Below are 14,312 nucleotides of genomic sequence, written 5' to 3' on the forward strand. Positions count from 1 at the left end.
GAGAATCAGAATGAGAAGAGGTCAATTTTATTCAAATATTCTAAAAATGTCTTGATCTAATAATAAACGCAATAATAATAATTAGAAGGCATTCAGACAGCAGCCACTGCCAGAGGCCGGTGGGTGTTAAGGGCAGCGCTGGCCAGGGGCGCTGCAGCTCCAGCCTGCATCTGGCTGTGCTGCCTGGGGACACACAGAGGATGGCCTTGTCCACCCTTGGGGCCTGGGTTTCTGTACCTGTGAAACTAGTTGGTTAGGCGTGATTTTCTTTCCTTTTCTTTTTAATCAGTTGTGTATTTTGCAGAAGTAATTCATGCCCACAGCTTTAAAAGTGAATAGTACAGTTTTAAAGCAACATGGCCAGTCCCCTCCCTCAACCACTTTTGGCTGTTTCTATTTCTTTTTTTTCTGAAAGTTAGTTATATGTCTAAGTAGCATATTTTTTGACATTCTTCTTTCTCAAGATGAAAAGCTTATTGATTAATATCTTGATTACATAATACAGGATTCAAATTGAACAAGAATACAGATTTGCTGTGGAAAGTCTTTCTCCCCCCTTGACCCACGTGACTCAGCTCCCTTTGTTGAAGGTGAATCTCATTTTCAGCTTCCTGTGCGTATTCCAGAGAGATTTTTTTGGCTACCAGGTCTTGGTTTATCACTCTTAGTCATTGTGCTTAAATTTCTTGCTATGATATCAAAAAAGGAGATCTAATACTCTTGAATACTCTTCACACACTAAAGATCTCAGGAAGTTTTATATAAAATCAATAATTTTTTTAAAAATAAACTAAGTGGACCGTAGAAAGTTCTGAATTTTTTTTTTGATCAGCAGTTGATTTGGAGATGCAACTACTATAATGTACAAGAGTGCTTCAAAAAAAGATTATGCAAAAATAAAAGGTTTAGTTTGGTGCAAAATTTTTGACATTCCTGCGTAAGAGGAGTCTTATAAAGCTCATGAAAAATGTGTTTTATAGAAAAACTAGGCATGGCTTTCAAAGGATTTTTTGGCACCAAAATAATATGTTTTAATTCCTTTTTTTCCCATGAACATCTCGGAGTACCCTCATGTACTAACTGCCTGTTCACAAAGACAGTGTTCTTAAGCTGATACAAATTCTATCCTCTCTTTCTAAATAGAATTTAAAGCAGTCTATCTGTTACTGCTCTGAATTAGACACTGTATCTGTCGTGCAAGTACCTTTAGCTACTGGATACTTTGGTCCCTACACGACTTAGTTTTATTAAATTCTCTTAACACGACTTAGTTTTATTAAATTCTCTTAAAAAGCTGTCTTCACTCTTTAACTCCTCCAAGCGAGCCCCTGGCCCCAGGAAGAGGAGTTGTTCTCTGATATGCACAGCTGTTATGGGATTGGGGGCCCATGTTGGAGACGGCATTTACTAATGCACCTGGGCTTGGGGGTTGAGCCTGGGACAGTAGAAACAGCAGCTGAGCTCTGCACTAAGGGAACTGAGGGCTGCAGATCTGCTCTGTGTCTGACAGAACCCAAGGTGGTTCCCTGATTGTTGCCGGGAGGCGCTCAGGGAGCCCTTGTTCAGGGTTTGAACCGATTTGTATTGAGCCTGCCTTTCCACAATGAATTCTTCATCAGCTGGAAGAGAGTTTATTAAGGGAAATGGAATCTCCTCTGGTCAGAGTAGAACACACGGACCTCTTAGCATGGTGAGGGAGAACCTGGAAGTGCACGGAGAGCTGAGTTCCAGGCCTCACTCTTCTCTGTGACCTTGGCCAGTCTCTTCATGAGCCAGTGCCTCAGTTTCCCCAACTCTAAATTGAGACAGTCAAACTACATAGCACTTCCATTTTGGTAAAAATTCTTGAACTTCTTTGACAATCTCAAAAAAATTATTTTCTTAACTCATAAAAATGTCCCTCTGTGTACTAAAAATGTTTGCTAACTCCTTGTAGGTTAACCACGGATGCCCTGGATTCAACCCATGAGTTCATAGGTCCTAGGTTAAGATCTCCTGGACTAGGTGAGCTACAGATCTTTCTTTTAAAACAAATGATTTATTTGAAAGGTAGAGTGAGTGAAAGAGCGCAAGAGTGAGAGAGAGAGAGAAACAAAGAGGTAGGTGTTGCATCTGTTGATTCACTCCACAAATACCAGTAGCAGCCATGGCTGGGCCAGGCTGAAGACAGGAGCAGGGAACTCAATCTGGGTCTCTCACATGTGTGACAGGGACCCAACAGTTGAGCCCTGTCTGCTGCCTCCAGGGCGCACTTTAGCAGGAAGCTGGATCAGAAGCACAGCAAGACTAAAACACAGGCCCTCTGGTATGGGATGCTAGCATTGCAGGTGGTGACTTAACCCACTGCACCACAACGGAGGCCCCCCAAGCGGTGTCTACCTCCTAAAGACCTTTCTTCTGTTCAGATGTGTGATCAAATATCCGTAAGCACTGAAACCAGTTTAGCAAACTGGGAAGGACTTTTACTGATGGCAAAAATAAAATGCTAATATACCATGCACTGATCTCCAATAAAGACTCCAAATGGCTTTGGCAAAATCATTTTTCAAATCAATAATCTCTCAAGAGACAGCATGATGCAGTGAGCCAACCACCACTTGAGGGTCATAATTTAGGCTAGTTTTTTTTTTTTTTAAATCAATTTTGTCATCAACCAGAGTTGAGATTTTGAGCTGGGGACTGCCCGGCTCTGGCCGTCTCCTCCTCAGTGCACTGACACTGTTGATTAGGTGATTTTGAAGCTGCCAGCTCTGGCATTATGTGAGCTCATGTGTGTGGGCACCGGCATGTTTTATTCTTGATATTTGTTTTGTACTGCTGTATTGTTCTGTTTGTGAAGTGATACTCATATAATAAAAGCGGAGCTGGAGAAAGGGCCATCAAAGGTGCCCTCTCCCGGGTGTCCAGCGGTCAGGTGTCTGAAGCCATATGGAAGAAGCGCAACTCCGCTCAACCGCCCAGGAAAAATTAAGATGCCAACTGTTGGTAAGTTTAAAATCAAAGGCCAGGGTGGGTGTGGGAGGTGGGGTAAGAGCAAAGCATGCTTTAGGCTAGCCCTCGACTCAGTCAAGACAGGTCATCGGAATGTCTATTGTTGTGGGGACTGAGCAACGCGGCACCAGGAGCCCCTGTCTATCCCTGCTCTGCCTGGAATCCACACGCAGGAGAGTGGGCACTTGGCCTCCTGGTCTCCGCTCCTAGTCTTCATTTTTCGTTCCTTCGGTTTGGGTTAATACTTGCAGCTGTGAGCTCATTTGGCCATTAGGGCCTGAATTAATGGGCAGATTGTTCAGGTAAAATAAATAGACCTTTAGCTACCTTGAGTCCTTCCATGTTGACTTCCCAGAACCTGTGCTGTGTATTCTAGACTTCTCACAGCTTGGTGACTTCACCTGTAGGATTTTACTGTTCCTTAAAGCCTCAGGTAGGATAGCCTTGACTTTGCTAGGCATGGCTGGGGAGCAGGGGGAGCCTGTATCTCTTGACAGCCATAGTAAGCTTTGTCCATCGCAACAGGGATTTTAATAATACTGACTGGAATGCTTTATATCATCACTGTCAGACACATGGAATTCTAGGGTGTGAGCTGGGAAGATTTTAGATCCTTTAGCTGGAGATAGAATGTTCTAGTTTTAGGGGTTCTGGAATCTGTATTTTTCACAAACCCCATATGATTACACTTACTTGTCCAGATAGAGGAAATATTTTCCATGTATTTTTTTTTCTACCCAGGTGTCCCACACTGGAGTCTGGGTATATTTCTTTGAATTCTTATTTCTTTAAAGGTGGTATAAAATTTGCATTCCATTTTACAACACATCTGGGACTGTTTTGTGCTCTCTCTCACACACATATACAGACATACACACACTAGCTTGGGCTAATACAATAAATATCTTAAGGTTTTGGCTGGCGCCGCGGCTCACTTGTCTAATCCTCCACCTGTGGCGCCGGCACCCTGGGTTGTAGTCCTGGCTGGGGTGCTGGATTCTGTCCCGGTTGTTCCTCTTCCAATTCAGCTCTCTGCTGTGGCCCGGGAAGGCAGTGGAGAATGGCCCAGGTCCTTGGGCCCTGCACCTGCATGAGAGACCAGGAAGAAGCACCTGGCTCCTGGCTTTGGCTCGGTGCAGCGTGCGGGCCATAGCAACCATCGGGGTAGGGTGGTGAACCAACGGAGGGAAGACCTTTCTCCTCTCTGTCTCTCTCTCACTGTCTAACTCTGTCTAACTCTGTCAAAGAAATAAATAAAATATCTTAATGTTTTAAAAGAATTTTTAAAAATATTTATATATTTACTTGAGAGGCAGAGTTACAGACAGAGGGAGAGATGAGAGAGAAGTCTTCCATCCGGTGGTTCACTCCCCAAATGGCCACAACGGACGGAGCTGGCCCGTCTGAAGTCAGGAGCCAGGAGCTTCTTCTGAGTCTCCCACGCAGTTTCAGGGGCCTAAGGCCTTGGGTCATCTTTCACTGCTTTCCCAAGCCATAGCAGAGAGATGGATTGGAAATAGAGCAGCCAGGTCTTGAACCAGTACCGATATGGGATGCCAGCACTGCATGCAGTGGCTTTACCTGCTACGCCTGGCCCCAGTGTTTTTTAATTGAAATTTTGGTCTTCTGATGAAACTGCCAGGAAAGAAATGTTTCCTATTTCAGCAGTTTTTTTTTTTCAATTTTTTTTTTAATGTTTATTTGCAAGATAGAGTTAGAGAAAGAGGGAGAGACTGAGAGCGAGCCTTTTTTTTTTTTTTTTTGACAGGCAGAGTAGACAGTGAGAGAGAGAGAGAGACAGAGAGAAATGTCTTCCTTTTGCCGTTGATTCACCCTCCAATGGCCACCGCGGCCGGTGCGCCGCGCTGATCCGATGGCAGGAGCCAGGTGCTTCTCCTGGTCTTCCATGGGGTGCAGGGCCCAAGCACTTGGGCCATCCTCCACTGCACTCCTGGGCCACAGCAGAGAGCTGGCCTGGAAGAGGGGCAACCAGGACAGAATCTGGCGCCCCAACTGGGGCTAGAACCCGGTGTGCCGGCGCTGCAAGGCGGAGGATTAGCTTACTGAGCCGCAGCGCCGGCCAGCAGTTTTCTTATGATGTAGTACTATTGTAGTCACAGCGCTGGCCCCTATAAAAATATTTATTTGAAAGAGAGAGAAGGAGAAAGAAAGAGAGATGCATCTTTTCGTTTTCTGGTTCACTGTGCAAATGTCTGCAACTGCCAGGGCTAGGCCCATCTAAAGACAAGAACTCAGTCTGAGTCTCCCACGTGGGTGGAAGAGATGCAAGCACTTGAACCATCACCTGTTGCCTCCCAGGGTGTGCATTAGCTAGAAACCTGAAGTGGAGCAGAGCCTTGAACCCAGGCACTCCCAGATGGAATGCCGGTGTCCCAAGCGGCATCTTCACCGCTGCCCCACACACCCACTCCTAATTTATTTTTCTAAGTCCAAGTTACTTGTGTTGGTAGTTTAAAGATTCAATTAGTGTAGCAAGACTTGGCATGTACAATAACTATGCCTCATCTCCTCCCCTCATAACCTGATTCATCAAGGCAATTCTTATCAAAGCTTCTAGCTGATTTTTAAAATATTTACTTCATTACTCTGCCTGTCCTGTGTATATTGTTACCTCTTGAGCATTCCGTTGTAGGCACTCTATCCACTTCCCTGTAATAACGATGAGGACTGAGCTGCCTCTCATTCCCTGTCCCAGTTCCCATCCCCTCACCATTACAGTACAGTCAAGTGTTAATTTTGGTTAGATCAGTATCCAGTGTTGATGTCCTATATGCAAACCACGCATACTGCTGCACCATATAAGATTTTTCCTTTCCTGCATAATATGTACTGCTCTGGGCATTAATATTTCTTTTTTCTTAGTTTTCCATATGCTTATTGGTATCTCACCCAAAACTCCCCCATTTATATAAACTTCAATACATTAAAACACATGGAGTGTTTCCTCTGTCAGTTTAATTTGCTTGAAGAAACGTTCATCAGAATCTCTGACCTGCTTGAGAATAGACAAGGTGGTTTTTTGGCTTGCCAACAGCCATTCTCATTTTTGATGTTTTGGTAGAAAACTGTTTTATCTCTCTGGAAGTTCATAGGATGTATTCATTTTGTTTATTCTACTAAGAAATTTTCTTTCTTTTTTTAATATTTTTCTTTTTTAAATTTTTTTCTTTTTTTAATATTTATTTATTTGAAAATCAGAGTTACACAGAGAGAGAAGAAGAGAGAAACAGAGAGAGAGGTCTTCCATCTACTGGTTCACTCCCCAACTGGCCACAATGGCCGGAGGTATGCCAATCAAAAGCCAGGAGCCAGGAGCTTCTTCTGGGTCTCCCACATGGGTGCAAGAGCCCAAGGACTTGGGCCTCTACTGCTTTCCCAGGCATAGCAGAGAAATGGATTAGAAGTGGAGCAACCGGGACTCGAACCAGTGCCCATATTGGATGCTGGCACTGTAGGCAGCGGCTTTACCCACTATGCCACAATGTTGGCCCCAAGGAATTTTCAATGCCGAACATTCACACTACTCATTCTGGAAAATTTTTTTACTTGGTTTCTTTGAAGATTTCTACTTTTGCTCATATTTTCATATTTCTGAAATGCCTGTTTTGACGTTGGAATAACCGGATTTATTCTGATTTACTTATTTTTAAAGATTTATTTATTTATTTGAAAGGCAGAGTTACAGAAAGAGAGGGAAAAGGAGAGAGAGATCTTCTGTCCACTGCTTCACTCCCCAAATGGCCACAATGGCCAGAGCTGGGCCGGTTCAAAGCCAGGAGCTAAGAGCCTCTTCCAGGTCTGCCACATGGGTTCAGGGGCCCAAACCATTGGGCCATCTTCCACTGCTTTCCTAGGCCATAGCAGAGAGCTGGATGGAAAGTGGAGTATCTGGGACTTGAACTGGCACATGTATGGGCTGCCTTCACTGCAACCAGTAGCTTTACCCATGAGGCCACAGGGCTGGCCCCTCTAATTTACTTTTTGTTTCTGTACTATTTTTTTAACCCTTGTCTTTGTGTCTTTTTGTGATGTTTCCTTAATTTTACTTTTCAGCCTCTCTATTGGGCTTTTCATTTCTCCTTTTAAAAAGTTCTAACCAGGAACAGGCACTGTGGCACAGCAGGTTAAGCTGCCACCTGCAGTAGCAGTGTCCCATATGGGCGGCGGTTCAAGACCCGGTTGGAGTCCTGGCTCCACTTCTGATCCAGATCCCTACAAATGTGCCTGGGAAAGCACTGGAAGCTGATTCAAGTTCCTGGGCCCTTGCACCCATGTGGCAGACCCGGAAGAAGCTCCTGGCTCCTGGCTTCAGATTGGCACAGCTCTGGCTGTTGCTGCTGTTTGGTGAGTGGACCAGCAGATGGAAGACCTCTCTGTCTGCCTCTGTCTTTTACATAAATAAATATATCTTTAAAAAGTTCTAACTGATCTTTTTGATCCATAAATGAGAAAAGATTTTTTCTTGTTTCATTTGTTTTTAGGTCAAAGTACATTTTGGAGGATTTTGGAGGATGGGGAGCTTGTGATGCATTGGCACTGAATGAAGTCTGATGTCCTTGGCTGGGATCTTCCTACCATCACAGCCCCCAAAAGCCATGGGAAGTATTTTCCCACTTATATCTGAGAATGTTGCCGATAGTTTGTTTCTTTTCTTTAAAGATTTATTTATTTGAAGGATAAAATGACACAGAGAGAGAGAGACACAGAGAAAGATCTTAAAACCACTGGTTCAGCCGGCGCCGCGGCTCACTAGGCTAATCCTCCGCCTAGCGGCGCCGGCACACCAGGTTCTAGTCCCGGTCGGGGCGCTGGATTCTGTCCCGGTTGCCCCTCTTCCAGGCCAGCCCTCTGCTGTGGCCAGGGAGTGCAGTGGAGGATGGCCCAGGTGCTTGGGCCCTGCACCCCATGGGAGACCAGGAAAAGCACCTGGCTCCTGGCTCCTGCCGTCGGATCAGCGCAGTGCGCCGGCCACAGCGCGCCGGCCGTGGCGGCCATTGGAGGGTGAACCAACGGCAAAAGGAAGACCTTTCTCTCTGTCTCTCTCTCTCACTGTCCACTCTGCCTGTCCAAAAAAAAAAAAAAAAAAAAAAAAAAAAACCACTGGTTCAATCCCCATCTGTTTGGAACAAGTAGGGATGGACCAGGCCAAAGCCAGGAGCCAGTAACTCCATCTAGGTATCTCACATGGGTGGTAGGCACTCAGGCATTTGGACCAACTTCTACTTTCCCAGGAACATGAGCAGGGAGCTGGTTCAGAAGCTGAGCAGCCAGGACTCAAGCTGGCACTCAGATATGGGATCTGTTGTTGCAAGTGGCCACTTACCCCGCTGCACCACAGTGCCAGCCCAATAGTTTATTTTTAATTTCTTCTCCCCTGAGAGTCTCTTTCCTCTAAGGTGCTTTTCTTTTCTTTTTTTAAAGATTTATTTATTTATTTGAAAGTCAAAGTTACACAGAGAGAGAAGGAGAGGCAGAGAGAGAAAGAGAGAGGGGGAGGGAGGGAGGAAGGGGAAGAGAGAGAGAGAGGTCTTCCATCTGCTGATTCACTCCCCAGCTGGCTGCAACGGCCGGCCGGACATTCTGAGGCCGGTCATTCTGAAGCGAGGAGCTTCTTCCAGGTCTCCCATGCGGGTGCAGGGGCCAAAGGACTTGGGCCATCTTCCACTGCTTTCCCAGGCCATAGCAGAGAGCTGGATTGGAAGTGGAGCAGCCGGGCCTAGAACCAATGCTCATATGGGATGCCGGCGCTGCAGGCAGAGGATTAACTTACTGCGCCCCAGCACTGGCCCCATGAATTATTTATATATTACCCATATAAGAAGACATATGACACTTTGTGATACACTGGTCTGCCCTGCATTGCCCAGTATGGTTGCCATTAGCCACAGCTGACTCTGATTTTAAATGAAATAAATTTAAAATTCAGTTCTTCAGTTGCATCAGCCACATTTCAGGTGCTCAGTTGCCATGTACAGCAAGAATGTGCATATTGGATGGAGCAAATACAGAATATTCCTGTAACTGCAGGAAGTTTTACCGTACAGGACTCTCTAGACTCTTTTAAAATGACTCCATATGATCACCTCTCGCACCATCCCCACTCCCACGAGATTTTTTTTTTTTTAATAACTCTCCCAGTAAGGCTGAGATGTATGGTTATCAGGGCCAAAGCCAGCATCCTTTTTTCACCTTACCTCCTCACTAGAGTCCACCCTAACTCATTTTAGAAAACTAGATTTCCAGCTTCTTTGGACAGATGGGAGTATTTGCTCACATTGTACTTATGTCCCTGCTTGGCAATCACTGGCCAGTGCTGAGTAACACCTGTTCCATCTAAGAGAGGCCCATGCTTTCTGATTTACTTCAACCTGTACCATACTCTGCTGTTGTGTTTGTGGCTGGCTCATTTCTCTCAGTTATGTGAGATCTAGCTGTTTCATTTGTTACACTTAATTAAGTGATCTCAAAAGTTTCATCAGTTAATTTCCACCTATGATTTCAATTTTTATTGCTTTATTTTAATTTTATTTGAAAGGAAGAGAAGAGGGGGAGGGAGGGAGGGAGGGAGGGAGGGAGGGAGGGAGAGATATCAATTTCCTATATGGTGGATCACTCCCCAGATGTCTACACTGGCCAGTGCTGAGCCAGGCAGAAACCAGGAACCCAGAGCTCAATTTGGGTCTCCCACACAGGTGGTAGGGATCCAAGTACTTGAGCCATCATCTGCTGCCTCCCCGAGTATGGATTAGCAGGAAGCTGGAATTGAAAGTGGAGCCAGGACTTGAACCAGGCTCCAGTATTGGATACTGGCACTGCAGGTGGTGGCTTCACCTGCTACGCCACTGTAGCTGGCCCCAGATGCTTTTATTTTCAGAAGGTATTTTGGTCTCTGTCCCTTTTGTTAGGTATTTTAATTAATTGGGTAAAAAAGTTTACAGGAAGCTCTGCTCACGTGAGCTAGGTTTGTTTGCTTTGGTTTTGTATTTAGGGTGCTCTACATGGGCCTTTTTCTTTGGGATTCCCTAAGAGTATTATTTTTTTTCTCTTTTTGGACTGGTTAGGTTACCTGAGATGACTGTTTCCTGCTTGAAGGATATATGTCTCACTGCTCAAGGTCCAAGTGCTGAAATGGTGAGGAGGAATGGATTTTTCTTGTACAATTTTATTTAATGACTTTGTTTTCAATATGATTTCCCACACTTAACTATTGTTGGTGTCATGATCATACACTGACTCTATTTTTTTTTTTTAATGTCTAAATTTGAGAGGCAGAGAGACACAGAGACAGACAGATGGCACTCCCATTCACTAGTTTACTCCCCAGATGCCTGCAGTGGCTGGGACTGGGCTGGACTGAAGCCAGAAGCCAGGTCTTCCATGCAGGCAGCAGGAACCCAGCTACCTGAGCCATCATCGTGGCTTCCCAGGGTCCACATTAGCAGGAAGCTGGAGTTTGGAGCCAGAGCCAAGCATAGAACTCAGGCACCAATGTGGTATATGGAAGTCTTAAGCAATAGATCAAATGCTCACTCCATAATGACTACTTTAAAAATATTTCCCTGTGAGTCAAATTATGAGCATTTTGCCAGGTTTGGGGAAAGGTAGATGCCCACTGTGCGACTACTGTGGGGTCGGCAACCCTAGAGTCTAGAGGTTTCTTAAGCAGACTTACAAGCAATCCAGCCTTTTGCAGCCTTGTCTTAGCTCCCACTTCCAGAGCATGTGGTCTCATCATTTCCTAAGGCTTTTGGGGAATCTACAGTGTATTTCAGGTTGGTTTCATATTTTCCCATTGCTGGGAAATAAATAATAAAATCTTAAAAAAATAATGAATATAGCTATTTCTATAGGTATATCCACACAGTGGAACACACACATACATGCATGACAGGATTAAAACCATAATTTAATGGTTGTTGTTGCCTAGTTGAGAGCAAATATGTAAAGAGAGTAAATTTAAAGAAAAATATTTTGTAAACATTTCAACAAGTACTCATACATTCAAGAAGTAGTTTGTGGGTAGTACACACATACGACAACTATCAAAGATCACGAAAGTACTAAAGTGTTTGAATCAACTAGCCCGGTAACATTTATCAAATTGTGGCTCATATACCAGTGGTAACTCAAATAATATTATTTTATCATAAAAAAATGTTTCATGAGCAAGTAAAATGATTGTGGCAAGTTTTCAAATAATTTTTTTGGCCTTTTTTGCTGTTTTAACTGTAAAAACTTCAGTCTTTTTTTTAAAAATTATTTATTTGAAAGATAGATAGATATGAGAAAGAGAGAGAAATAAATAAATAAATAAATAAATAAATTGGTCCTCCATCTGTTGGTTCCTTCCCTGAATGGTCACAATGGCAGGGACTGAGCCAGGCCAAAGCCAGGAGCTAGGAGCTTCTTCCAGGTTTGCCACATGGGCCATCTTCCACTGCTTTCCCAGGACAGTAACAGGGAGGTGGATTATAAGTGGAACAGCTGGATTGAACTGGCATCCATATGGGATGTTGGTGTCATAGGTGGCAGCTTTACCCGCTACACCACAGTGCTGGTCCTAAGTCTTTTTGAAGTTAGTCTGGGTGATGTGCTCAGTTCTTTGCTGAGATGCCTTCCTGTCCTGCCAGTTGTGTTCTCTTCATTATACTTTGCTAGCATGCAGGCTACCTATGTCTGTCTCATGACTGAAATTCTTTTCTTATGGGAAGACAAGAACCTCGGCTCCATCATCTCCAGAAACTATTTTTGGCAGAGCCAACCAGGAGAGATCAAGAGAAGTGAATACAAACTCTCCAGCTCCAGGTGGCCATGAGACAGAACTTAGTCTATCACAATGTACAATGTGAGCAGCCCTCTGCATTGTGGAAGACAATCTTTCTCCAGGCCACCTTCAAATATCATAGGACAGCCAGCAAGAAAGGGATACCTGTAACTAGTTCCACACCCATTTGAGTAAACTCACTGAAGCCAGACCTTCCCCCATGCTACCCCCTATAAGATGTGTGGGTTACTTCTCTTGAGGAGGGAATGTTAGGTAGAAGGTGAACATCAGCTTATGTGTGTGAGAGAGGCCAAAGAACAAAAATGGGAAGTCCATGTGATGAATGAGAGAAGTAACTAGAGGCATCCTTTGGAAGCAGCTCAACATTAAATATCAGAAATCTTGCTCATGTCCCATAATCTTGTAGGTGGGTTCCAGCCTTCCCATGGGGACACCTCAGGGACTCTTCCCATCCCTTCTCAAGGAAACTATTTGTACCAATAACTCTGTGCTGATAAAGCCCCAGGAGGAATTTCATGGATTCCACACCCAGATAGGCCTCCGCCCAGCAAAGGGGAGAGGAGAAGTGGTGGGACATATCCATAAAAACCCTGGCCTGAATGCAAACTGGACTCAGTTCTTTGCCGAGAAGCTCTCCTGGCCTGTCAAATGTGTTGCTTTCATTGAACTTTGCTAGCCTGCTTACTGCTGGAAAAAAGTAAAATAAAATGAGAGTGAAAGAGAAAGTCCGGGATAGGAATGTAGAATGGAGCAGTTCTCAAGCATCTTTGCCCAGTTGGTCTCTCCCCTGTTTTTCTTAATGGTCACCATTGTCTTGAGGGCTCCTAGTGTTTCTCAGAACTTGGCTTGGGAAATGATGTGGCAAACATGTTCCTGTAATGGGCTAGGTAGTAAGCATTTAGTCTGCAGCCATGTCTTTCTCACAGTCACTTAAATCTGGTGTAGTGCAGAGGCAGGCATGGGGCCACAGGTACAGTGGTTTGCCAACCCTCACTTTAGATGTCTTCAGTTGGTCTCTCCTGTATTTTCTTTTTCTTTTCTTTTTTTTTTTTTACAGGCAGAGTGGACAGTGAGAGAGAGACAGAGAGAAAGGTCTTCCTTTTGCCGTTGGTTCACCCTCCAATGGCCGCCACAGCTGGTGCGCTGAGGCCGGCGCACGGCGCTAATCCAATGGCAGGAGCCAGGTACTTATCCTGGTCTCCCATGGGGTGCAGGGCCCAAGCACTTGGGCCATCCTCCACTGCACTCCTGGGCCACAGCAGAGAGCTGGACTGGAAGGGGGGCAACCGGGACAGAATCTGGCGCCCCGACCGGGACTAGAACCCGGTGTGCTGGCACCGCTAGGTGGAGGATTAGACTATTGAGCCGTGGCACCGGCCTTCTCCTGTATTTTCTATGCCTGATCTTTCCCATTCTTAGGTGGTTCTCAGCTCTTCTGAGGCTTCTCAAGCTTAGCCCACTGCTCTTTGAATCACATGGGCCCCCTTGGATGATCTTTGGGAGAGACCTCAGTCCTAGATAAAGCTGAAGCAGAGTCTTGATTGTGGAGTCCTTCTGAGTTTTCAGTGGCGCTGTGGCGTACCTGGTAAAGCTGTCACTTGTGGTGCTGGCATCCCATATGGGCAACAGTTCTAGTCCTAGCTGCTTCACTTCTGATCCAGCTCCCTGCCAATGCATCTGGGAGAGCAGCAGAAGATGGCCCAAGTGCTTGGGCCCTTGCATCTACCTGGGAGACCCAGAAGAAGCTCCTGGCTCCTAGCTGCAACCTGGCCCAGCCCTGGCTGTTGCGGCCATTTGGGGAGTGAACTAGTGGATGGAAGATTCATATATTTCTCTCTCTCTTTCTCTCCCTCTATCTCTCTTCCTCTCTCCCTCTCCCTCCCCCTCACTTATTCTCTCACTCGCTCACTTTGTCTTTCAAATAAAACAAATCTTCAAAATCCTTTGCAGGGAATGGATGTGTGGCACAATGGGTTTAGCCACCACTTGGGATCCCATGTGGGAGTGCTGAGTGAGAAAACTGCAGTGCAGAGATGTCAGTGTGTTACACAACTAAGGCCACACAACTAGAAGGGGCCAGATAGGGATTCTACCAGGACTTCCTGATACCGTATCCCCCACTCCTCTCCTCACACCCGAGTTACCACACAAGGGGCACTCAAGCTCAGATAAGGATCTATGTGACATGCTCATCCTGACGTACAGCAGGTGCTGTTAAATGTCAGCTCTGCCTTAGTCTCATTCATGTTGGATTCTTCAGGGTGACTCTCTAGAGTCTTCAGTGTGAGCTGCTGGAGAGCAGGCCTCCAGACCTTGATCCTGGAGCACCTTGTGGGTTTCTACATGGAAATAAATCAAGACAAAGCTGAAGAGGGTCTGCAGCTGGGACACTCCCCATCCTCCACCCCCTTGACTTCCTCCCAGCAAATGGGCAAGGAGAGCAGAGATGGAGTAGGGGCAGAAGACATTAATTCCCACCTAGACCTCCAGGGGAGCACAGCACGTGGAGACTAAG

This window comes from Oryctolagus cuniculus, chromosome 6, assembly GCF_964237555.1.
Source record: "Oryctolagus cuniculus chromosome 6, mOryCun1.1, whole genome shotgun sequence".
NCBI lineage: Eukaryota > Metazoa > Chordata > Mammalia > Lagomorpha > Leporidae > Oryctolagus > Oryctolagus cuniculus.